At 40.3% G+C, this 27723-nt stretch overlaps 1 protein-coding gene and 1 non-coding gene across 2 annotated transcripts in view; both read right to left on the reverse strand.

Annotated features, from left to right (window-relative positions):
• Positions 1-27723, reverse strand: part of TUT7 (terminal uridylyl transferase 7) — a 335549-nt gene that overhangs the window by 126072 nt on the left and 181754 nt on the right. The gene's annotated exons all lie outside the window — the stretch shown is intronic.
• On the reverse strand, positions 3218-3407 carry LOC116476075 (U2 spliceosomal RNA). The gene has a single exon (XR_004250141.1). It is a non-coding gene; the product is annotated as a U2 spliceosomal RNA (small nuclear RNA).

Here is a 27723-nt window from a genome sequence, read left to right on the forward strand (position 1 = left end):
TGTGAGTTCATGAAACAGCTTTCCACTTGTCAATGTCATTTCTCTAACACGTGTCTTTTTTCCTTCATTCTTTCATTATACATTTATTGATCACCCACTACAGTTGATTTTATTTGTAGTAGTTATGTTCTATGAATTAGTGAATACCAAACAATTGCTCGTAGGAGAAATACAAGGTTAGATTCCTTTGAATCTCTGGTCACATTTTTTTGTCAACCAATCAATACATAACCTTGTGTTATGTATGTTTCTGTTTAATGACATCTTATTTAATATCTGTTTGATTTACTGACATTGAACTCATGGCCAACAGTGCTGTAACTTGTGCCTGAACAAAGCTTGTCTAACACATATATTTTCTCTGTAAATAACATCACAGCCTTCTTGTGCTTTGGCATGCTGGACAACACTTCATCACTATACTCAGGGCCATTTAAAATAGTAAAATCACCAACAAAAACCATAAACTGCAAAAAATATGGCAATAGACAGACTGCAGGAAGAACACTTGTTTATGGTATGAGAGGTGAAACAAGGCAAAACAAAGCCTTGCTTTACGTCTGCTGGAAACTTGCACATTGAGGGTTTCAACTTTTCGCTGCTCTGTACATGCACATGTCCACAAAAGTGCACTAAACATAGATTTGAAAGTGACAAATTTCGGTGAATTCTCAAATATGGAATTTGTGAATAATAAGGCTTGGCTGTATTTGCAGTTACTCTGCTAGGTTCTGGGAACTCAGCGATGAAGAAGACTTAATTCTTTTGCTCAAGCAGCTCAAAATCAATTTCAGAGGAGGGATGCGAACATACCTAAATAGAATTCAGTGCAATAACCACTGTAATTGAGCTATAAGCAAGATGTTATATGTGTTTTCAGGTAAAAGCACTTAACTTTCTAGTACCTATCATGGAATGATGAGAAAACCAATCAACTTGGAAGTCAGGCGTGGGCCAATTTTGGCCCTGTCCCCTACTGAGTGTATGGCTACATCTAAGTCCTTTAAAATTTTGATTCTCAAATTACTCACTGGAGAAGTGAAGATGGTAACACCCACCCTTCAGCACAACTGTGAGTGAAAGCATCTAATGCTGTGCTTGGAAGATAGTTAAGTCCCCAGTTAAAGACTTAGGTTTGAAGCAGTAAATGGCAGCTTTACAGAGGAGATGACATTTGAGCTGTGCCTTGAAGCATGAGAAGGATGTCCACTGCTGGGAAGGAGAGCTTCGGGCTTGTAAGCCCTTTGTAGTTTTGTTCTTTATCATGCTCTGATCTAGCCAAATGAGGTGCTAGGAACATAATAGTTACTCAGTTAATAAATGCTGACAGCTTGAGTGAGTAAAGGGTGAAGGATCCCTTTTCGATCTCTTTGATACCTGCTTTATTGCTAGGCCACCTATTTTCATAGCAACACATATTCTTGGTACATTATATATCAATCTTTGGAGATTTAGTCTGTAGAATTTTTTTTTCTTTGAGGTGGAGTCTTGCTCTGTAGCCCAGGCTGGAGTGCAGTGGTGTAATCTTGGCTCACTGCAACCTCCACCTCCCGGGTTCAAGTGATTCTCCTGCCTCAACCTCCTGAGTAGCTGGGATTACAGGCATGCGCCACCACGCCTGGATAAATTTTTTTTTGTATTTTTAGTAGAGACAGGATTTTGCCATATTGGCCAGGCTGGTCTTGAACTCCTGACTTCAGGTGATCCACCCATCTCAGCCTCCCAAAGTGCTGGGAATACAGGCATGAGCCACTGCGTCTGGCCTAGTCTGTAGGAATTGAACAAGAGAATGTACATAATTTAGCTAGGAGTTGTATCCTCCCAAAACTGATTTTGAGTAAAGAATGTGGCTGGAAAATGAAAGACATGTGTCTTAGTTCATTTTGTGTTGCTACAGAGGAATACCTGAGGGTGGGTAATTTATAAAGAAAAGATGCTTATTTGGCTCACAGTTCTGCAGGCTCTACAGGAAGCATGGTGCCAGCTGTCTTCAACAATCAGTGCTTGTGGGGACTAATAAAGTGAGAACTCACTACTATGAGGATGGCAACAAGCCGTTCATGAGGGATCTGTTCCCATCATCCAGACACCTCCCACCAGGCCCTACCTCCAACACTAAGGATCAAATTTCAACATGACACTCAATGGGGTCAAATATCTGAACTATAGCAACATGATAAGAAGGAAAAAAAAGAAAAAGAAAGGTGAGAAAATTTATGTGTGTGTGTGTGTGAGAGAGAGAGAATGCTTAAGGGAGACAGGTGACATGTAACAATATGGATAAATCTTAGCAATGTAATATTAAGTGAAATAGTAACTCCCCCAAGAACATATGCAAACCTACAATCTGGAGACACGAGGTAGCACTGTAACCAAGAGATCAAAGCTAATATCACCAACAAGGGACCTCTGAATGTGATTTCCTAAGAAGAACATAGCACCACTTCTGTGATATTTCTGCCCAAAACACACAACCTGATTTCCAGCAAAAAGGAACATCAGGAGAACATAAATTGAGGCACATTAATAAAATACCAGTCACAGACATGTTAAAACTCCTGAAATTCACAGTGTTAATGTCACAAAAAGGCTGGAGAAATGTTTCAGATTAAAGAAGACTGAAGAGACAGAACAACTAAACATAATATGTGATTCTGGACCAGATTATGTCCTTGAAAAAATTGCTATAAAAAGTATTATTGTGACAATTGACAAAACGTAAACATGGACTATATATAAGATACAAGTATGGTATCTATGTTAAATTTCCTCATTTGTGGTTATATAAGCATTGCCTCGTTCTTAGGAAATACACATGGATATATTAAGGAGCAAAAAAGTAAGATATATGTAACCTATTTTCAAATGATTTGTAGAATAATATATATTATATATTCACATAATTAATATATTAATATTATATGTAATACTATATTATGTTATAATATATTACCATATGTTATAATTGTATATTGTGGTAAAGCTATTATAGAGTTGTTTATATTATCCTTGCAACTTTTCTGTAAGTTTGAACTTATTTTCATTTTTATTTTTTTTTGAGATGGAGTCTCACCCTGTCGCCCAGGCTGGAGTGCAGTGGTGAGATCTCAGCTCACTGCAACCTCTGCCTCCTGGGTTCAAGTGATTCTCCTGTCTTAGCCTCCCAAGTATCTGGGATTACAGGCACACACCACCATGCCTGGCTAATTTTTTTTTTTTTTGGTGCACCGTTCCTGGAAGTACTGCAATACCAGGTCAATGCATGGAGTGGATGGAGTAATCTCCTATTCCATCTCCTATTTCCAAAAATCCATTTAATATATTGTCCTCAGATAGAGAATGTATCAGATATTAAACTATAAGAACAGATACTACACCTGATCTTAGCCAAAAGGCCGAGAAGTGATGTCTGGCTAATTTTTGTAATTTTAGTAGAGACAGAGTTTCACCATGTTGGCAAGGCTGGTCTCAAACTCCTGACCTCAAGTGATCTGAGGGCATTGGCCTCCCAAAGTGCTGGGGTTACAGGTGTGAGCCACTGCACCTGGCCTGAACTTATTTTAAGATAAAAGGTAAAAAATAATCTGTAAAATAACACTAGAAACAAAGAAAAAGAGTACATACAGCGCTACATCTTTTTACAAACCTAAAAAACTAGAGTAGTTTAGATAGAATAGTTGAGTAGCTGGAATTAAGCCATAGAATGAGAAAGGAGGGCATGGAGCCCAAGACCCAGCAAGCCGGTTACTCTGGGTGGGGCGCTTGCTGGCGGGGTAGCCAGCCACCAAATGGATTGCTGGAGGACATTGCTGAGCTCATTTTTTTTTTTTTTTTGAGACAGAGTCTCGCTCTGTCGCCCGGGCTGGAGAACAGTGGCACTATCTCGGCTCACTGCAACTTCTGCCTCCCAGGTTCAAGCAATTCTCCTGCCTCAGCCTCCCAAGTAGCTGAGACTACAGGCGTGCAGCCACCACGCCCAGCTAATTTTTGTATTTTTAGTAGAGACGGGGTTTCACCATGTTGGCCAGGATGGTCTTGATTTGTTGACCTCGTGATCCGCCCCAAAGTGCTGGGATTACAGGCGTGAGCCACTGTGCCCGGCGAGATCCTCATTTTTGTTTCAGTGGTTGTTAGATTCATGGAAGGTTATTACATTACTAAAATCAAGCAATCAGAAAAAACACGAACCAACTAACAGAGGACCATGCATGGGACCTAGCAAGACTGCCATGACACACGCAATGTGATTAATCTGTTTGTTTTCATCTGAGGCCAATACAAAAGAAAAATACAGAAGGAGTGGGAGAAGAGAGATGGGGGGTAGAGGGAAAGAAAGAAACTGGGAAATCAAGGAGTAGGGAAAGAAAACTGCTTCAAGTTTTTTGAAGGAAAATAAAAAAACAACTCTGGAGATAACAAACTAGAACAACAGAGTGGGAAAAGATGTGGCAAATTTTCAAGAGACACTAAGGATGGATTGGAGGAAGCTGAAAGACCGAGGAATGGGAATGCTGAGGCAGAAAAAAGACTAAGTAGTATTTCTGAGCCGCAAGAGGGACACTCTGTCTCCACAGAAGGGTGTCAGCCAGAGGGCTGGATTCCAGGAAAGGGTGATGTGGTTAAACAACAGACCAAGGTTTGGTCTAAAGGAAGGCTGACACTTAGCCAGCTGGGGTTTTCCAAAAACTTGGAGTGTTGTGGTCACTTCTGGCTCCTTCAATACTCCAGGCTATTAATTAGGAGGAACCACTAGATTAACCTGCGGCCATAATCACCTCTGATGAGGGCTTATGTACAGAGGCTTATTGGTAATTGAGGGGACTCCTCTGGGAGCTGCCATCCTGTTGCAGCCCTTCTGGTGCCCGGTGTGGGAATAATGCATGCTGGGAGCACACAAGGGAAACTGCGCTTGTGCAAGATGCAGATACACTTAACCAAGGAAACGTGTCACTCCCAGAAGTTGTACTGGAGCCTCTGGGTGCACAATGACGACTGACCAGTGAACAGGGGCCGGCCTTGTCAGCAGTAAAAGGACCAGGATACTTTAGAAATATTCAAGCCATCTGGAGCCCGGCAAAAGTTCATTCCGTCCTTCCTGTCTTCTGCTTTATGGCCTTTGGACACAACCATGCCACAAATAAAACCAACCAAAGAAAGTGCCTCCACTGCACGGGGAGGGGAGGGTCCCATTCACCTGGTGATTCAATCAGTCCTGGTGAAGAGGGAAAAGGAGCCTGCTGTGATCTGGCTCCTTCTGTGACTGCTCCTCACCTCAGGTGTGCTCCTGTCCTGCTAAGCTAACCCTAGATCCCTGAACAAATGAGGCTTTCCTCTCATCACCTGCTCCGTTTGGAATGTCCTTATTTCCCTTTCTTTGTCCACCTGGGGAATGAATACTTTAAAAAAATTTAAATGGATCATGAGGTCAAAAGATCAAGACCATCCTGGCCAACACGGTGAAACCTTGTCTCTACTAAAAATACAAAAAATTAGCTGGGCGTGGTGGCATGCACCTGTAGTCCCAGCTACTCAGGAGGCTGAGGCAGGAGAATCACTTGAACCCGGGGGGCGGAGGTTGCAGTGAGCCAAGATCGCGCTACTGCACTCCAGCTTGGTGTCCAAGGGAGACTCCATCTCCCAAAAAAAAAAAAAAAAAAAAAATTAAACACTGTGTTGTAGTGGTAGTTTTCATATAAAATGTTCTTTGATATTCTGTGTCCTGCCCCATTCCACATACACAACAGGATTTCCCATGCCTTGGCAATCCCTCTTCTGGTCTTTGGATGTTTTTCAGAGAGCTCTTTACTACACTGGTTTATTTACATGTCTTTTTTTTCCTCAACTTTTCTCCCTTGAGACAGAAAATTAAAATCAGTGCTCAATAAATGTTGGTTAAGTGAATAATAAGCACTAACCACAAGCCAGGCCAAGTACATGCCTTACACACCTTCCTTCATTTAAGCCTTGACGCAGCCTATCAGGTGGTGACTATTATTATTAATCCTGTCCTTACAGATGAGGAAATAAAGGCTTAAAAATGTTAAGCCATTTGTCCAACATCATATTACTATGATTATTATTTTTAATGAATCATTCAAATGACACCAAGATCATACTAAGTTGTAGCAATTGGATTTAAACCTAGATAGTCTGACTCAGGATCCTCCCCCTTAACTCCTGCATGGTGCTGCCTCCTGAATAATCAAGAGTTATAGGTTTGGCCACGGACAGTGGCTCACACCTTTAATCCCAACATTTTGGGAGGCTGAGCAGGGAGGATCGCTTGAGCCCAGGAGTTAGAGACCAGCCTGGGCAACATATCAAGATCCTGTCTCTACAAAATAAAAATTAAAAATGAGCTGGGCATGGTGGTATGTGCCCAGCTATTTGAGAGGCTGAGGCAGGAAGATCACTTGAGCCCGGGAGTTCAAGGCTGCAGTGAGCTATGATTGCACCACTGCACTCCAGCCTGGGTGACAGAGCGAGACCCTGTCTCAAAAAAAAAAAAAAAAAAGAGTTATAGATTAGTGAAGATACCAAGGTACTGGGCATTTCTACACTACAAGTATTTCGAGGCTCAGTGTAATTGCAATGCAACGTTTAATCGTGATAGATGTATGTGAAATCTAAGACACGGACTTTGCCTCCAGGAGTTTGTGAATCATTTGAGAAACTTCAACTACTATTGGGAATGATTTGTGAATGATGTAAAGTATTATGAACTACCTTCTATATATTTTGGTGCCTGTGAGTACAAGGCATCTTGCTATATATTGTGAGAGATTAAAAAGATCAATGAATGCAATTAACTATACCATCTTACCATCCTAGTTTTCCAGGATGGAATGGATTTTTTTTTTTTTTTTTTGAGACAGCATCTCACTCTGTCGCCCAGGCTGGAGTGCAGTGGTGTGATCATGGCTCACTGCAGCCTTGACCCACCAGACTCAAGTGATCCTCCCACCTCAACCTCCCATGGGGACACACCACCATGCCTGGCTAATTTTTTTTTTTTTGAAAAGACAGGGTCTTGCGAAGTTACCCAGGCTTGGACTGGATTTTCTGAAAAAACAAAAGTTTACTGAGATGTAATTCATATATTATAACACTTTTCCTTTTAAATTTATTGTACAGTTCAGTGGTTTTAAGTATATTCACAGGTTTGTGCAACCATCACCACCATCTAGAACATTTTCATTACCCCAAAAGGAAACCCTATACTCATTAGCAGTCTTTTTTTTTGCACCCCCACAACTTTCTGAGCTACTGACAATCATTACTCTACTTTCTGTATCTATAGATTTGCCTATTCTGGTCATTTCATATAAATTAAATCATGCAATGTATGACCTTTCATGACTGGCTTCTTTGAGCATAATGTTTTAAGATTTATTCCTGTTGCAGCCTGTGTCAGTGTTTCATTCCTTTTTATGGCCAAATAATATTCTATTATATGAATAATCACATTTTGTTGATCCATTCATCAGTTGATGGACATCTGAGTTGTTTTCACTTTTTTGCTATTATGATTAATGCTGCTATGAACATTCGTGTACCAGTTTTTGTATGGATATAGGTTTTGATTTCTCTTAAGAAATAAAATTCTGTTAAGAAATCAAAGCCCACCTGGGAGTGGAATTGCTGGGTCCACTCCCAACAATGGCATATGGCATCCATATGGCAACTCTATAACTTTGTGAGGAATTGTCAAACAGCTTTGAAAAGTGGCTGTACCGTTACTTTACTACCAGGAATATATGATGGTTCCAATTTCTCCACATCCTTGCCAACACTTGTTATTATGTATCTTTTTCATTATAGCCATCCTAGTGGGTGTTAAGTGGTAAAACTCACTGTGGTTTCAATTTGCATTTCCCCATGATGATTTGCTTAATGATGTTAACATCTTTTCAATTGCTTGTTGGTGATTTGTATATCTTACTGGGGGAAATGTCTGTTCCAATCCTTTGCCCACTTTTTTTTTTTTTTTTGAGATGGAGTCTTGCTCTGTTGCCTAGGCTGGAGTGCAGTGGTGCGATCTCGTCTCACTGCAACCTTCACCTCCTGGGTTCAAGTGATTCTCCTGCCCCAGCCTCCTGAGTAGCTGGAATTACAAGCCCCCACCAGCAACTCGGCTAATTTTTTTTTTTTTTGTATTTTTTGTAGAGACAGGGTTTCACCATCTTGGCCAGGCTGGTCTGGAACTCCTGACCTCATGATCCACCCGCCTCAGCCTCCCAAAGTGCTGGAATTACAGGAGTGAGCCACCGTGCCTGGCCTCCTTTGCCCATTTTTTAAGTGGGTTGCTTGTATTTTTATTGTTGAGTTGTGGGAATTCTTCATTTATTTTGGATGCTAAACCCTTATTTGATATATGATTTGGAAATATTTTCTCCCAATATGTAGGCTGCTTTTCCACTTTCTTGATAATGTCCTTGATATACAAAATATTTTAATTTTGATGAAGTCTCATTTATCTATTTTTTTCTTTTGTTGCCTGTGCGTTTGGTGTCATTGCCAAGTTTGAGGTCATGAAGAGTTTTCTTCTAAGAGTTTTATGATGTTAGCTCTTATTCTTAGGTCATTGATCCATTTTTTTTTTCTAAATTAACACTCTTGCTGTTCTTTTTTTTCTTTTTTCTTTCTTTACTACATTAAAATTTTTTGTGATCCATTTTAATTTTTGTATATGCAGTGTTATAGGAGTCCAACTTTATTCTTTGGCACATAGATATCCAGTTGTCCCAGGGCCATTTGTTGAAGAGACTATTCTTTTTCCACTGATTGTCTTGGGCATACTTGTCAGACCAAAGCCAATTGGCCATAGATGTATGGATTTATTTCTGGACTCTCAACTCTATTCTGTTATCTATATGTTTAGCTCTATGCCAGGAGCACAATGATTATTTTTAGAGATGGGATCTTGCTCTGTCCTGCAGGCTGGAGTGCAGTGGCATGATCGTAGCTCACTGCATCACTGCAGCCTCGAACTCCTGGACTCAATTGATCCTCCCACCTCACCCTACTACATAGCTAAGACTACAGGCATGTGCCACCATGCCCAGCCAATTTTTAAAGTTATTTTTTTGTAGAGATGGGACCTCACTTTATTGCCTAGGCTGGTTTTAAACTGATTTCAAGCAATCCTCCTGACTCAGACCCCTAATGTGCTGGGATTACAAGCATGGGTCACTCACCTGGCCCACACTGTTTTGATGACTGTAGTTTTGCAGTAAGTTTTGAAACTGGAAAGTGTGAGTTTCCCAACTTTGTTCTTTTTCAATATTATTTTGGCTATTCAGGTCTCTTGCATTTTCATATGAATCTTAGAATCAGCTTGTCCATTTCTGCAAAAAAAATACAGCAGGGATTATGAAAGGGATTAGGTTGAATCTGTAAATCAGTTTAGTGAATATTGCCACCTTAACAATATTAAGTCTTCTGATCCAGGATGTGTTTCAATTAATTTATGCCTTCTTTAAATTTTTTTTTTAAATAATGTTTTGTATTTTCCAGTGTATAATTCTTGCACTTCCATCATTAATTTTTTGTAGTTCTTCTTTATTCATTGTATTTATTTATTATATTCTTTTTGATGCTATTAGAAACTATTTAGAAATTTTTAAAATTTCAGTTTTGTATGGTTAATTTATAGTATATAGAAATACAATTGATTTTTGTATCTTGATCTTCTACAACCTTGCTAAACTCATTTGTTATTTCTAATAAATTTTTTTTTTGTGGATTTCTTTGGATTTTCTACATACAACATCACATCACCTGTGAATAGAGATAGTTTTACTTCCTTTATAGTCTGGATGCTTTTATTTCTTTTCCTTGCCTGCTTGCTCTGATTAGAACCTTCAGTACAACGGTGACTAGAAGTGGTAACAGCAAACACTTTTGTCTTGTTCCTGATCTTAGGGGAAAATATTCAGTCTTTCATCATTAAGTGTGATGTTAACTATGAGACGTTAGTAGATGTCCTTCATTGAATTGATAATGTTTCCTTCTATTTCTATTTTTTCAGTGTTTCTTATTTTGAAAAGTTGTTGAATTTTGTCAGTCGATTGAGATGATCATGTGTTTTTTTTTCTTCATTTCATTAATGTGGTATATTACATTGGCTTATTTCATATGTTAAATAGACTTGGCATTTGTATTATGACTCACACTGGTCATGGTGTATGATCCTTTTTATATATGACTGGATTCAGTTTGTTAGTTTCTGTTGAAGATTTTTGTGTTTATATTGATAGAATGATTTGGAAAGTGTTCCTTCCTCTTCTATTTTTTTTTTTTTTGGATGAGTTTGAGAAAGAATGTTAATTCTTCTTTAAATGTTTGGTAGAATTCACCCATGGGCCTAGACTTGACTTTGTGCAAAGTATTTTCATTATAGACTCAACCTCTTTATTTATTATAGATGTATTCAGATTTTCTTTATAAATCAGTTTCAGTAGTTTGTGTCTCTCTAGGAATTTGTCCATTTTATCTAGGTTGTCTAATTTGTTGACATGCAGTTGTTCATAGTATTCCCTTATTATCCTTTTAATTTCTGTAAGGCTGGGAGTGATGCCCTCTCTTCCATTCATTTTTCATTACATTTTATTTTATTTTTAAAATTTAATTTAATTTTAAGTTCTGGGATACATGTGCAGGATGTGCAGGCTTGTTACATAGGTAAACGTGTGCCATGGTGGTTTGCCGCACCTATCAACCCATCACCTAGGTATTAAGCCCCACATGCATTAGCTATTTATCCTGATGGTCTCCCTCCCCGCGGCCCCATTCCTAGTTTTAGTAATATGAGTCTTCTCTCTCTCTTTTGGTCAGTCCAGATATGTTTGTCAATTTTGAATTTTCACTCTTGTTTTTATTAATACATTCTCTATTTCATTTATTTCCATTCTGATCTTTATTATTTCCCTCCATTTTGCTTTGGGTTTAGTTTGCTCTCCTTTTTCTGGTTTCTGAAAACGGAAGTTTAGGTTAGTGATTAGAGCTATTTCTTCTTTTAAATATAGATATTTATATAGCTATTAATCTCTCTAGGCACTTCTTCAGCTGCATCCACACGTTTGGCATGTTTGATCTTTATCTTCGTTTATTTCAAACTATAATTTTCCTTGTGGTATCCCTTTTGACTTACTGGTTATTAAGAGTATGTTGTTTAATTTTTACATATCTGTGAATTTTTCAAATTTACTTCTAATTAATTTCTAATGTCATTACATTGTGATTGATGAACATGCTTTGTATTATTTCAATCATTTAAATTTATTAAGGTTTTTGTCATAATGTATGGTTTATCCTGGAGAATGTTCCATGTGTATTTGAGAAAAACGTGTATTGTGCTGTTATTGGGTGGAGTGTTCAATTGATGTCTGTTAGGTCAAGTTGGTTTATAATGTTTGCTTAGTCCCTTTGGGCTGCTATATAATAAAGTACCACAGACTGGATGGCTTATAGACAACAGAAGTATATTTCTCACAGTTCTGGAGGCTGGAAGTTTGAGATCAGGGTGCCAGCCTGATTGGGTCTGGTGAGGGCTCTCTTCCAGGTTGCAGATGCTGACTTCTTGCTGTACCTCTTATGTGGCAGCAAGATGGTGAGATAGCTCTCTGGTGTCCTTTTTATAATGGCACTAATACTATTCATGAGGACCTCACCCTCATCATCTAATTACCTCCCTAAAGCCTCATCTCCTAATGCCATCACATCGGGGGTTAGAGTTTCAACATATACATTTTTGGAGGACACATTCAGTTTATTGCAGTATTTTTCAAGTCTCCTATTTTCTTATTGAAACTGGGTAACTGAAACCTCCAACCATGATTACTAAATTATCCATTTCTTCCTTTAATCCTGTAAGTTTTTGCTTCATGGATTTTGGGACTCTGGTATTAGATGCTTATATGTTTATAATTGTTAGGTCTTTTATCATCATAAAAATCTTCTTTGTCTTAAAGTCTATTTTGTCTTCTATTAATATGGGTCTCCAGCCCTCTTTTGGTTACGGTTTCATGGTATCTTCTTACTTTTAACCTCTTTGTATCTTTAATCTAAAGTGTGTCTCTTGTAGACACAGTAGAGTTGGATCTTTTTTTTAAAAAAATCCATTCTGTTGGCGGGGCATGGTGCTCATGTCTGTAATCCCAGCACTTTTGGAGGCCGAGGTGGGCAGGTCACTTGAGGCCAGGAGTTAGAAAACAGCCTGGCCAACATGGCGAAACTCTGTCTCTACTAAAAATACAAAAATTAGCCAGATGTGGTCATGGGTGCCTGTAGTCCCAGCCACTCGGGAGGCTGAGGCAGGGGACTCACTTGAACCCGCGAGGCGGAGGTTGCAGTGAGCCAAGATTGTGCCACTACACTCCAGCCTGGGCCACAGAGTGAGACTTTGTCTCAAAAAACAAACAAACAAAACAAAACCCATTCTGTCAATAACTGTATTTTGATTGCAGTGTTTAATCCATTTACACGTAATATAATTACTAACAAGGTAGGATTTATGCTTTTCATTTAAATTTTTTTCTATATGTTTTATGTCCTTTTTGTTCCACTATTTCTCCATTATTGCCTTTTTGTGGTAGAAACTTTTTAATATACAATTTTGAGTATACCTCTAAGGGTGTTTTAAAAAATATCTCTTAATTCTCTTGCCATTCTTTTGCTATATATTTTGAATTATTTTCTTAGAAGTTGCACTGGGGATGACAATTAATATTAATTAATTTATAATTAATAAAATAATCTAGTTTGGATTAAAACCAATTAAATTTTATAGTATATAAAACTTTGCTAATAGATTATTTAATGTAATATTATTCTTTTCAAGAAAGTTGTTAAGTATGATTTTTTTTTATACCTTTTTAGGACTTTTCATATCATTCTATGTCAGGCCATGTTATTTCTTACGTCAAATAATTTCTAATGTAGTTGAGGAGAAAACCAAACATATGTGAAAAGTCAGATGGCAGTCAAATCTTTAAATACTAATTCAAGGCAATAACAGATATGAGTAACAACCCTAGACAGAAAATGTGTAGTGGCTTCATGACAGGATATTTCAGAAGATCAGTTGATGTGAAACCCATGGCCCAAGTTAGTCAAGGAACACTTCATGGATTTGCAATTTGACCTTAGTATATGTGGAAGTGCACAAATTCGTTGATATGTAAAGAAAATAAATGGGAACTCACCAAGCTAGCTTCTGACTTTTCAGTGAGGTCATCTGTCTACTTCTGTATCCACAGCACCTACAACATTGCCTTACACATTGTAGGTGCTCAGAAAATATTTATCAAATGATGAAATGAATGCATTTGGTTGAATAAATCAGTTAGGTATGGAATTGGAGCTTTGCAAGAGAGGACATATATTCTGGAGCATCAGCTTTGGACCATTTGCTAGGTAATCAATAAGGGGGAAACAGAGCTGGTAAGTCATCTGAGTCACAGTTTGCTGCTTTCTTTTTCTTTTTTTTTTTGTAGAGACAGAGTCTCACTCCATCACCCATGCTGGAGTGCAGTGGTGCGATCTCGGCTCACTGCAACCTCCGCCTCCTGGGTTCAAGCAATTCTCATGCCTCAGCCTCCTGAGTAGCTGGGATTACAGGTGCGTGCCACCATGCCCAACTAATTTCTTTTGTATTTTACTAGAGACGGGGTTTCGCCTTGTTGCCCAGGCTAGTCTCGAACTCCTGAGCTCAGGCAATCCGCCCGCCTCGGCCTCCCAAAGTGCTAGGATTATAGGCCTGAGCCAGCTTGCTCCTTTTAAGAGGAGTTCAATTGCTGGTATCATTAGGCTATTATTCCTATTAGTTTTTGAGAATCAGAGAATGCCACAGTTTTCATTTTTACTTAAAAATCCATGCATCTATAGTCTTTTTCAGAGAGTTCAGGGAAAAAGGACTTACAGGGACACTATGAGTTTGTGCAATTCAGTAACTGAAGAACAGAGTGGCAAAAGTTCTTCAAATACTGAGAGAAGAGATGCTAGGAAATGCATCAGAAACATTATTTGAAACATCTAAAATAGTTTTTTTTTCTTAGTTTCCTATATTTAATTCTTTTTCCCTGTATTTAATTCTTGACACTCCATGGTAATCAACCTCAGAAAATTTCAAGTTTCAAGAATTATCACATGAACAGAGTTTATTTTTAAGGTTTTAAGCATTTTTTTTTTGCTCTTTAATGTGATCTGTTGTTAACAGTTACCATAAATCTTTACTGAAGATTTACTTTAAGAGACTTGCACCACCCTTCTATTTTTTAGTCATTAGAGACTTTCTAGCGAAAATGCTAGAAAGCGGCCGGGCGCAGTGGCTCACGCTTTTAATCCCAGCACTTTGGGAGGCCGAGGCGGGCGGATCACGAGGTCAGGAGATCGAGACCATGGTGAAACCCCGTCTCTACTAAAAATACAAAAAATTAGCCGGGCGTGGTGGCGGGTGCCTGTGGTCCCAGCTACTCGGAGATGCTGAGGCAGGAGAATGGCGTGAACCCGGGAGGCGGAGCTTGCAGTGAGCCGAGATCGTGCCACTGCACTCCAGCCTAGTGGACAGAGCGAGACTCCGTCTCAAAAAAAAAAAAAAAAAAAAAAAAAAAAGAAAATGCTAGAAAGCTAAATAAAGACTAAAAGTCTGCTTTCAGGTTTAAATTCATCTGTACCTGCAGCTGCAAAGCCAGTAGAGGGAGCAGTGTACCTGTTCTTTGATTTCTGGACTTGCAACTACTTGGATGGACTGAATTTCAAACAATCTACGTAGTCAAGACTATTTCATCCAGAGAGAGGGAGTCTGGGGCTACAATTTGTTTGTTTGTTTGTTTGTTTTGGCAATCATAGCTTTATGTTAGGGTATTAGCAGAGTTATAGAGTTGCTTTATTACATTGAGGAACTTTGATGAGGTTGCTGCGTGAGGACTGTTCTTCCGTTTTGCTTCCTTTAACTAAAAGTCATTTGAGCATTTTGTACCAAGTCCACAAAAAGCTGGCTGAGTAAACTCATCAAGTGGATTAGATTCTCGGTATTCAGGATAGCTTGCGCAACCGGGTGGGCATTTTTGCTAATCCCTGCAACCTTTGATGTGGCTGCAGAGTGGGAGCTGGGATGAGTTCTTCCTCCCTGACTCACTGGTTTCCACTCCACGAGACTCCAAAGTCTGTCCCGCACTGTCTCCCCAGCTGACTTAGCAGAGATAGGACCCCTCCTGTTCTATCTCATCTGACTCACTCCCATGGAGTTATTTTTCCTTAGCGACAGAGACATGGGCTGAGCGGAGGCAGCACTCCTGCCTTACCACCCCACCCCCTTTAACAACTGTTGTTTTATGTAACATTTTACTTGTCGTTTCACCATTAGATTCTCCCCGTGTTTCTAGCTACCAGCTTATAGCTTAGGTGGGGTTCTTTTCTTTGTTTTCACTTACCTTTCTTCGTTGAAACAGATGCTTTAGCAATATTATCAGCCCATCTTTGCTAACTTTTTTTAATTCAATTCTTTTGTTTTTTTAATTTTAAAAAATTTGAGAATGAATCTCACTCTGTCGCCAAGCTGGAGTGCAGTGGTGCGATCCCGGCTCACTGCAACCTCCGCTTCCTGGGTTTAAGCGATTCTCCTGCCTCAGCCTCCCAAGTAGCTGGGACTACAGGCACACACCACTGTGCCCAGCTAATTTTTGTATTTTTAGAGATGGGGGTTTCACCATGTTGGCTAGGCTGGTCTCGAACTCCTGACCTCATGGTCCACCCACCTCGGCCTCCCAAAGTGCTGGGATTACAGGCGTGAGCCACTGCCCCCGGCATGGTATTCAATTATTTTGACAGTAGCTTTTGGTCTTGCTGAGAGGTGACAGTTCTGGCAGTCCTCACAGCCCTCGCTTGCTCTCAGCGCCTCCTCTGCCTGGGCTCCCATTTTGGCGGCACTTGAGGAGCCCTTCAGCCCACCGCCGCACTGTGGCAGCCCCTTTCTGGACTGCCCAAGGCGGGAGCCGGCTCCCTCAGCTTACAGGGAGGTGTGGAGGGAGAGGCGCGAGCGTGAACCGGGGCTGCGCGCAGCGATTACGGGCCGGCTGGAGTTCCGGGTGGGCGTGGGCTTGGCGGGCCCTCCCACTCAGAGCAGCCGGCCGGCCCTGCCGACCCCGGACAATGAGGGGCTTAGCACCCAGGCCAGCGGCTGCGGAGGGTGTACTGGGTCCCCCAGCAGTGCCGACCCACCGGCACTGTGCTCGATTTCTCACCAGACCTTAGCTGCCTTCCCGCGGGGCAGGGCTCGGGACCTGCGGCCCGCCATGCCTGAGCCTCCCACCCCCTCCATGGGCTCCTGTGCGGCCCCAGCCTCCCCGACGAGCGCCACCCCCTGCTCCACAGCGCCCAGTCCCATCAACCACCCAAGGGCTGAGGAGTGAGAGCGTACGGCGCGGGACTGGCAGGCAGCTCCACCTGCGGCCCCGGTGCGGGATCCACTGGGTGAGGCCGGCTGGGCTCCTGAGTCTGGTGGAGATGTGGAGAACCTTTATGTCTAGCTCAGGGATTGTGGACACACCAATCAGCACCCTGTGTCTAGCTCGAGGTTTGTGGATGCACCAATTGACACTCTGTGTCTGGCTGCTCTGGTGGGGCCTTGGAGAACCTCTGTGTCAATACTCTGTATCTAACTGATCTGATGGGGACGTGGAGAACTTTTATGTCTAGCTCAGGGATGGTAAACGCACCAATCAGCACCCTGTCAGAACAGACCACTGGGCTCTACCAATCAGCAGGACGTGGGTGGGGCCAGATAAGAGAATAAAAGCAGGCTGCCCAAGCCAGCAGCGGCAACCCGCTCGGGTCCCGTTCCACACTGTGGAAGGTTTGTTCTTTTGCTCTTTGCAGTAAGTCTTGCTACTGCTCACTCTTTGGGTCCACACTGCTTTTATGAGCCGTAACACTCACCGCGAAGGTCTGCAGCTTCACTCCTGAAGCCAGGGAGACCACGAGCCCACTGGGAGGAACGAACAACTCCAGACGTGCCGCCTTAAGAACTGTAACGCTCACTGCGAAGGTCTGCAGCTTCACTCCTGAGCCAGCGAGACCACGAACCCACCAGAAGGAAGAAACTCCGAACACATTCGAACATCAGAAGGAACAAACTCCGGACACGCCGCCTTTAGAACTGTAACACTCACCGCGAGGGTCGGCGGCTTCATTCTTGAATTCAGTGAGACCAAGAACCCACCAATTCCGGACACATTGTGATATCTCTTCCATTTCTTCAACAGGTATTTATGTCTTTCCGTTTCTTTTTGTTTTTGTTTATGCCTTCTCTCTCCAGCTAGAATGTGAAATAATACCTGTGGCTGAAAAGAAACTCTTTTGACCCAGGATCCTGGTCCTCTGCATTAACAGTCAAGACCATTCTCATTTCGCTGAAAGTGTTTTAGAGAAGAACGAGAAATTCAGGACCAATCAGCAATTCCCTTTTCCACTCTTATGAAGAAAGAAAAAAGGATTTGTGTTATTTGAGATTTAAGTTACTTTTTTCCTATGACAGGTTTTGGTAAATGCCCAACTCCAATAATATGTTAACATTTTCAGAGTCAATCTGGGTTATAAGTAAACTGTTTTGATCTTGTTCTCATCGGCTCTTTTTTATGTCACTTTTAGGCCTTTTTTGAAAGGAGAGAGACACATTCTCTACCAGGTCAAAATCTGTCCTATGCTTATTCCAGATCATTGTACTTGGTCCAATACTCAGTCACTAATCACTCACATGACAGCCTGTGTGAGTGAGACTGTTGGCTATTCTTAAAGTATAGCTACAGTGAAAACATCATTATGAATGCCTGTGGCTACTGTATTCAGAAAAGATACTAAGTATAAGAATTTTGGAAAGTCAGCTTTATCCTTTAAAAAGGTGACAGTTTGTGCTTCCATTTGCTTTACTTTTATTTTGCACTCTGTTCAGAGATCAAGAAGGGGACTGGATACCGTTTATTGGTGCCTCTCAAACCCCTCCATGCCAAGATAAAATGGGAAAAGTTGAGTTTTGAGGATTTGGGGAAATCGAGTAAGTCTGGTGAGTAGAGTGGGGAAAGCCCAAGGTTAAGGCTGTCGTGGTTAGTGATGGAAGAACTGAGGTAGAGAGCCTGGAATGAGGGATCAGATAATGGGAGGAGGATTCCAAGTGCGGCTGATGCCAATGGGGGGTGAAGACAGAAGTCTAAGGAGTTATGGAGAGTAAGGACAAAAAATGAAAGTGCCACGTCTGAAGAATCATTACTATTGATTTGAGAGTTTTCAAGTTTGGTGAAAGAACTTCACTGAAGCATTCTACTCTCAGAAATTGAGATCTTACTACTGCTTTAGTGACTATTTTATCTGATTATTTTTATAGCAACTCTATCATTTGTTTTGTTGGTACATGCTTAGTATATATTTTCCCATGTTTTTCAAATGTTGTGTGTCCTTTGGTTTTAGATGTTGGATAGAGAGTTCTAGATTTCTCTTCAAAGAATCAGTATGTCAGTATGGTCAGTTCTTTGTCCTCCATTTTTAAGTTTAACTTCCTCATAGTTTCAGTAAACAACATTTTCCACCAGTTTTAATCAGCAGTTCACATCTGTTCCCCTGGTCACCTGCTCCGTCCTGACTCATCCTGGTTACTTTTTTGACCTGAATCACCTGTGGTCACCTGCTCTGACCTAAGTCACCTTTAGTCACCTGTTCCGTAATCATCCTTCCCACCAAACTACTCACCCCACCACTCTGGCTTATACCCCTGCCCCCTTTAAAATAGCCTATCAGAATTAACTTAGACTGTATGGTCCAAGCCTGCCATTAGGGGAACGACACAGCAATAGGGGCTACCTGTGTCGGGAATAAGAACCCCTTCCCCTCCCTTGTTCAGGTGTGCTCTTGCCATTACTCCATTTGAGAGTCACACACTTCTATAGAAGTAAAAATTGCCTTGCTGACAAAATTAAATTTATGTTTGAGTGCTATTTCTTTGTGGCACTGAGAACAAACATTTTATTTCTAACATAGGTAAACCTGGCTTCTTTTACTTTTAAAAAATCTAGTTTTGTTTTCATTTTCTTTTATACTTAGTCCATTCAGCCTTATAGACTTTGTCTTTTTTTTTTTTTTTTTTTTTTTTTTTTTGAGACAGAGTCTCACTCTGTTGCCCAGACTAGAGTGCAGTGGTGATGCAATCTTGGCTCACTGCAACCTCTGCCTCCCGGGTTCAAGCAGTTCTCTGCCTCAGCCTCCCAGATAGCTGGGATTACAGGTACAACAGGCGTGCGCCACCACACCTGGCTAATTTTTTGTGTTTTTAATGGAAATGGGGTTTCACCATGTTAGCCAGGCTGGTCTCGAACTCCTGACCTCAGATGATCCTCCCACCTCTACCCCCCAAAGTGCTGGGATTACAGGCATGAGTCACTGTGCCTGGCTACCATTCATATTTGAAAAGAATATTTGCTAGAACTAGGGTTCCAGGTTTTTGGTTATCTTCTTTCTTTTAGTTCTTTGTCTCTTCTGGTGTCCAGTAGATGGATATTAAGAAGTAAGCCATCAGTCTTGTTATCATTTCTCTGTGGGTAAGTCTCTCTTTTCTCTCTGGTGGCTTTAAACACTTTCTTTGTCTTCTTTGATGTTCTTTAGTTTCACTATGCTACGTCTAGGTACACATATCTTTGGGTTTCATTGAGTGCAATAATTTCAGGATTGGTATCTTTCACCAATTCTGAAAAATTTCAGCCATGATCTCTCTTAAATTTTTTTCTTCTAAAATTTTTTAAAATGACAAATAAGAATTGCATATATTTATGGTATACAATGTGATGTTTCAATATATGTATACATTGTGCAGTTAAGCTAGTTAACATATTCATTGCTTCATGATTTTTGTGGCAAGAACATTTAAGATCTACTCTCTTAGCAATTTTTAAGTATACAATACATTATTATAAATGTGAAAGGAAAATAAATCTTGGGGCCCCCAAATCACTAAGCTAAAGGGAAAAGTCAAGCTGGGAACTGCTTAGGGCCAACCTGCTTGCCATTCTATTCAAAGTCATCCCTCTGCTCACTGAGATAGAAGCAATATCTGATTGCCTCCTTTGGAAAGGCTAATCAGAAACTCAAAAGGATGCAACTGTTCGTCTCTCACCTATCTGTGACCTGGAAGCCCCCTCCCACTACTTTGAGTCTTCCTGCCTTTGCTTCAAGTTGTCCTGCCTTTCCAGACCGAACCAATGTCTTTCTTATATACATACTGACTGATGTCTCACATCCCCCTAAAATGTATAAAATGAAGCTGTGCCCCAACCACCTTGGGCACATGTTGTCAGGACTTCCTGAGGCTGTGTCACAGGTGCATCTTCAACGCTGGCAAAATAGACTTTCTAAACTAAGTGAGACCTGTCTCAGGTTTTCTGGGTTTGCACTAACTACAGCCATCATACAGTCATTTTCTGTTTAAGTAATGTCTCCTTTATTCTCTCTCAGAATTGCTTCTGCAAGTACTTTAAACCAAATTCTCCACTGAAGCTATTTTGGACTATCAAAGCTCTGTAAATTGGTACCACAGACTGTAGGAGGGCTAAGTGACTCTTTGCTCTTAGAGGAGATTTTCCTTTCTCTCCCTTCCCTTTGGCATCAAGGATAGGATAGGCCAGTTCCTCTTTTTCCCTTCCAGGGCGGGTGTTGCTGGGGCCTTAGCGTCAAGCAGGGATCTTCCATCGCTTTTCTACCTAGGCAGGACCTGGGCTCCACCACCTGTCTCTCTCATTGCACGGCTGCCGGCCACTTGCAGACATGAAAGTGGCAACTCAGTGACTAGGGATGTACAGAGAACTTGAGTGAAGTCTACTCCCTTCCCCCAAGGGTTGCTAGCAAGTGACATATGTACAGAGATTCTGGATGGCCTTGGTTGATGAAAACAAACAAAGGAGAAGGGAGTGATTTCAAGTCTCTCATTATCAGAAAATTAAACTGAAGTGATATAGTTTGGATATTTGTCCCCCCAAGTCTCATGTTGAAATGTAATTCCCCAGTGTTGGAGGTGGGGCCTAGTGGGAGGTGTTTGGGTTATGGGGCAGATCCTTCATAAATGGTTTGGTACTGTCCTGGTGATAGTGAGTGAGTTCTTGTGAGATCTGGTTGTTTAAAAGTATGTGGCGGCTGGGCGCGGTGGCTCACGCCTATAATCCCAGCACTTTAGGAGGCTGAGGTAGGCGGATCACGAGGTCAGGAGATCAAGACCATCCTGGCTAACACGGCGAAACCCCATCTCTACTAAAAATACAAAAAAATTAGCTGGGCGTGGTGGCAGGCGCCTGTAGTCCCAGCTACTCAGGAGGCTGAGGCAGGAGAATGGCATGAACCCAGGAGGCGGAGCTTGCAGTGAGTTGAGATCGTGCCACTGCACTCCAGCCTGGGTGATAGAACGAAACTCTGTCTCAAAAAAAAAAAAAAAAAGTATGTGGCACTCCCTGTTGCAACTGCCCTTGCTCCCTCACTTGCCATGTGACACACCTGCTCCCTGTTTGCCTTCCCAGAAGCCAATCAGATGCCGGCCCATGCTTCCAGTACAGCCTGCAGAACCCAGCCAATTAAACCTCTTTTGTTTATAAATTACCAAGTCTCAAGTATTTCTTCATGGCAGGGCAAAAATGGCCTAATACACCAATGAAAGCCTTTTCCAATCAAATGCTGGATCTTTGGGGGACATAGATTCCTGAATGTAACTCAAAGTTACTTGACACTTTCGTTTGATGAGAAAACCATAGACTTTTAGAATTGACCACTAGTTTAAGTGTGCTAGATCAAACTTGGCATACCATCATCCATACAGCAGAATGGGGCTCTATAAATAGGAGGTTAATTAGAAACTTTTATTTCTATTCTAGGTAAGCTTTCTAAACAAATAGAGTATAGTTCATGTGTGTGTGTGTGTGTGTGTGTGTGTGTGTGTGTGTGTCAAGTTGACTTCTTTGGATCAGATGTAATCTCAATCCCTTTTTCTTTCTAATCGTTAGAATTGTGTTTATACTGGCTTAAACTGTGCATATTATTTATGGCAGAAATCATTTGTAAGTGCAGTCTTATTCATCAGCAATACTTAATAGTTTCTGTAAACGTTTCAGGATGTAAATTAAATATCACTTGCCACTTGACTACATTTCTTTTGGTAACTTGTGCCAAATAAGTTTTGACCATATCTAAAAATAATGTTGTTGTGGTTTGTTCTTTTGGAATATTTTATGTATACTTTGGCAGTTAAGGAAAAGAGATACACTTCATGAAGAGTTAAGAATTTACATCTTCATATTGTTCTAATATATGACTCAAAAGAGATACATAAGTACAAAGAAGAATTGTAAGTGAATCAATGGTTTTTACTTAATAGAGTAAAACAAATGAAAACATGGCCTCAATTGCTGTCTGTTATTTGTACTACTTAAATCATGAACCGTGGTGAATTTCCCCAGTTTTCAGTTAGACTTCTCATGTAACAAACTAGTAATTATGGAATCATTATTTTTAAAACTATTGGCCACGTGCACACTTTGGCAATTACATCTGATTCTTTTGAGACTTTGTATATTTGACTTTAGGTAATTCTTTTATTATTCCATCTTGTGGATGTCAGCTCTATAATCATACTTAGTAAAAGTGAGAAGTAAATACATGTAAACAAACACATGGTGCCTGTTGAACAGAGTGGAGTCCTTAAAAATTTAACCAATCTCTTAACAATATCCTGATCAGAGAACCACTTAGGCATTGGGCAATATGGCTGAATAAGCAATCTGAGTACTGCATATTATTTTAGATATTAGTAAAATTTCTTACATGTGAGCCACATGTTTTAAACATTTATTTTGAAATAAACGTATTTTGTCCACTGGAATATAAAGTCCACGAGGGCAGGGATTTTGTCTATCTTGCTGGGATTACAGGTGTGAGCCACTGTGCCCAGCCCCTTCTTTCCTTTCTTTTCTGCCCCCTCTTTTTTTTTTTTTTTCTTATTCTTCGTCTGGTATATCCTCTTTCACCTTTTTCATTCTTTCACTCTTGACCCTCTTGAGGTGCTCTAGGCATGCTTATAGAAAAGAGCATATATAGCTGGGTTTTTTGGGGTCTGTTCCTTAAAATCCTAAGAATCTGTCCTTTGTTAAAGGCATAATCATTTCATTTACTGCCACTTTGATTATTAGTGTATTTGGCTTTGGCCATCTGACTTTGTGTTTCTCTCTCTCTCTCTTTTACTTTCACATTCTGCTTTTCTAACTTTTCTTGGAAAGATGGAATTTTCTTTATTCCCGCCCCCTGACTCCAGCCATTGATTTGGAAGTTCTACATTTTATTTCTGTTTTTTTAGCAGTCAACCTTAAAGTTTTAACATGGATACATGTGTTACCATTATTTCGTGTTAATTATTAGCTCTAGCTTCGTATCAGCAGATATGTCTTAGTTCTCCCTTTACATTCCAAATGCCACTAGTCATTTTATTATCCTTATAGTCAATGCTTATTTAGTTTTATCAATAACTGCTCATCATTGCTTCTTGCATCTTCCCCTGGATTCATTTTTCTTCTACCTGAAGCACATATGTCTTTTAGATTTAGTTTGAATCATATGAAATTGTCATTTTTGTGGGTCAAAATGGCCAAATATCAGAAATTTCATATTGTTTAAACTAATATTCATCTCAGGGTGAAATTACGAGTAGTAAACTTTTTCAAGCAGTCTATCCAAAAAGGCTTTTATTTCACCTCACGTGTATATAATTTAGATGGATATACACTCTGTTATATTCCCTCATTGCTTTCAAGATGCTTCCCAGCCTTCAAGAATTATTGTTGTTGATGAGGAGTTTGCTGTCACTTGAATTGCCATTTATTTATAGATAATATGTTTTTACTTTCTCAATCCTTTGTTGTTGAAGTTCTGAAATTTTTCTATAACATATCTAGCTATGGATATTTTTACTTGTTTTTAACGTCAATGAGTTTGTCCTTCATTTCTAGAAGTTCTATTTGGCTTTTCAAATTGGTCTATTCTTTTTCACAGTATCTGATCTTTTCTTTTTGGATTTTATTCCTTTTTATCTTTTTATTAATTTTAAATAAAATTGTTTGCAGTCTCTTTCACATTGTGCATAATCCAGATTTGGAGAGTGCTAATTTTCCTGTTTATTGCATCTTCTGAATTTCCCTCAGTGCCTGCCTTCTTTCCTTCCTTCCTTCCCTCCCTCCCTCCTTCTCTCTTTCCTTTCTTTCTCTTTCTTTCTTTCTTCTTTCTCTCTCTCTCTTTCTTTCTGTCTCTCTTTCTTTCCTTTTCCCTCCCTCTCCTTCCTCTCTTTCTTTCTCTCTCTCTTCTTTCTTTCCTTTCCTTTCCTTTTCTTTTCTTTCTTTCATCTCACTCTGTCAAAAGCAACAACACACTGGAGTGCAGTGGTACAGTCTTGACTCATTGCAGCCTCAACCTCCCAGGCTCAAACGATTCTCCCACCTGAGCCCCCAGAGTAGTTGGGACTACAGGAACACACCACCTTGCCCCTCCTTGATTTCTTATTGTGTTTATAAATGATGTTCATTTATGGTAGCTCCTGCTCCCTGCTTTGGGAGTTTCCTAAGTCTGTTTTTAAAGTATCCCTCAAGAGTTGTTTTAGGCCAGTTGTGGTGGCTCACGCCTGTAATCCCAGTACTTTGAGAGGCCGAGGCAGGTGGATCATCTGAGGTCAGGAGCTTGAGACCAGCCTGGCCAACATGCCGAAACCCTGTCTCTACTAAAAATACAAAAATTAGCCGGGAGTGGTGGTAGGCACCTGTAATTCCAGCTACTTGAGAGGCTGAGGCAGGAGAATGACTTGAACCCGGGAGGCAGAGGTTGCAGTAAGCAGAGATCACACTATTGCACTGCAGCCTGGGCAACAAGAGCAAAACTCCATCTTAAAAAAATAAATACGTAAAATAAAAAGTAAACCTATCCATATGGGATTCGTTAAACTAGTATTAAAACCAAATACACATGTGGTAGAAAAATTTGGGTATTTCACCATCTCAAAAAAAAAAAAAAACAGTTGTTTTGTATTTCCTAAGATGCACAGAGTGCCTTCAGAGCAATCTTTCTATCAGCTACATGGTTGTGATGCCTTAACCGTGTGAATATTAAACATTTAAACCTTACACACATGTGAATGGGTACCTGGAGTTTTGACTTCTCAGAGGTGATGTATTGTCAACCCAAGGCCCTGCAGAGGTGGCAGGCTTTCTATCTGCTTTCACAGTCAGGTGGGAGGAGCTATTCTAGGCTGCATGCTTTACATGGGATATACAATTACAACTCTTCCCTCCTTCTACAGATATTGTGTCTCCTTTCTCCACAGAGGCATTAGGACCCAGTGCTGAGCTTCTAGGGCCTATGATTGAATTTGAGACTGCTGTTGGGTCACCTCTGGCCTGGCATTGATTTCTGTTTATTTGGCAAACAGGAATTTTCTGATTTTTTTTTCCGACATGGCTACGTGTTAATTTTTTGTGTTTTTTGCTACCTTTTACTCATTACTTCTATACATTCATAGTGAGAGGGAAGTTCCTTCACAACATAGGAAGTAATGTTCTTGAAAATCCGATTAGTCTCAGAGGTTTTTATATTTGGTTCTGCCCTATTCCTTGGTCTTTGTGTTTCTTTGTTATCTTAACTATTTAGCCTTTGTCATTGTTGCATGCCATTGAAAACTCTAGGATTCTGAGTATGATATGTTTTAAATATGCTTCATTATCTTAAAAAGTTAGCATTAAGTTAGTACCTGATATATGTACATATATATCCATTCTATCTATATCTATTATATCTCTATGTCTAGATCTATATCATCTATACCTATATCTATATGAGACAGTACGAGTGACCTCTCTCTTTTTTATTCAGATGCCTTTTGTCTGGTATTCCCCTTAAATGCATATCTTCTTACAAAAGTCAAATTTATTTAAAATTATCCCCCTGAAGATGGAATTTTTTTTTTTGAGAAAGCCGTAAACCTTGAAATGACAACTGTTTTTTTTTTTTTATTCTTATTAATTCTGAAAGTTGAAATTAAGGATTTTAAGGATATCAGTACCCAAAGGCTAAACTACCACACACACACACACACACACACACACACACACACACACACCCAACCAAATACCACTCGCCTTACAGGACCATTAGGTCTTAAGGATGTTATCGTTTTGGGTAATTAACTGTTATTTATTTGTGTAAAATTTTTAAATGGAGATTGCTATTTTTTTCCTTTTTTGAGACAAGGTCTGACTCTGTTGTTGCCTAGGCTGGAGTGCAATGGTGTGATCATGGCTCTCTGCGGTCTTGACTTCCAAGGCTCAAGCAATCCTCCCATCTCAGCCCCCCAAGTCACTTGGGACCACAGGAGCATGCCACTACGAATGGCTAACTTATTATTTTATTTTCTTTTTGTAGGGACAGGGTTTCTCTGCATTGCCCAGGCTGTTCTTGAACTCCTGGGCTCAAGACATCCTCCAACCTCAGCCTCTGAAAGTGCTTGAATTATAGGCGTGAATCACTTTGCCTAGCCGAGATTGCTAATTTTTAAAAGAAATGATAAAATATGGTCAGTAAATTCTGTTTGTACTAGGATATTTTATTTTCGTTATTTAGAAATGGACAGAAACTCTGTTTGCATACTGATGGGATTTTTCTGTTAATTAGAAAAAAACAGCCAGGATAACTTTTACAGGCTAACAGCACATTTACTGTACATACACACATACGCACAGTCCATAGAGTTGTGCCATGCCATCGATGTTATTTTCATTTACTTTTTGTTTTTTCTGGCAACAGTTGGACATGCCCTGACAACTCAACTTCCATTATAAATATTTAAAAACTAGACAAGAGAGAGTCATCCCTTAACCACAGCCATATAATATGATGAAGGATACACACAGCTGCAGCCACATCATGTCATTACTTAATTTGTTTTTGACAGCTCCCATTTGCAGAGGAAAGGAAAGTATGAGCCACACATGGGCAAGGATTTTACATATGTCCACATTTGTTTGTTTGTTGTGAATATTGACACATTTTCTTAGGGGAATGGCAGGGAATTCAAGCCAACATCATTTCTTTCTTAGTATAGCAACAGCTCAAGATATTTGCGGTCCATAGAAAGTTGAAGGAAAAATTCAAGTCAGTGTCTGTACCAAAGGGAAGAAGTATTAGATTGGTAAGCGCTTTCCAGCCATGATGAGAAGATGGCAGAGCGAGTTAGGAATGTAGGTTTTCTTCTACGACAGAAGAGGTCATTTTAATGAGTAAATGGAACACTGGGCAGCCCTCACATTTGTACCAAGGAGGATCTCCAAAGCCCTGTTTCACAACAGCTATGTGTTGGGTTGTGTGATAGCACTTCCTATAGTTTATGTTACCCAACTGTGCTCCTCGGGGTGGTCCTCGTTATGCATTTCTTAGGTAACTAATTGTTGGCCTATATATGACAGAGGTTGACAGGCTTGGGCTATTCCCTGTATCCCCTGAGGCATGACCTGAGTTGTTTGACACTTTATGGGGACTGGGCTTGAGATGGAATTGGGGCAAGATAAAACCCAGTCATCAGGGATGTGCAATTGTGATTTGTGCTCCTTTCAAGGCTATGAGAAGTATACTTCTACACCAACTGGGACTTGGAGTGATGATCCTGAACGA

The sequence above is a fragment of the Hylobates moloch genome, unplaced genomic scaffold (genome assembly GCF_009828535.3).
Source record: "Hylobates moloch isolate HMO894 unplaced genomic scaffold, HMol_V3 SCAFFOLD_10, whole genome shotgun sequence".
In the NCBI taxonomy this organism is placed as follows: domain Eukaryota; kingdom Metazoa; phylum Chordata; class Mammalia; order Primates; family Hylobatidae; genus Hylobates; species Hylobates moloch.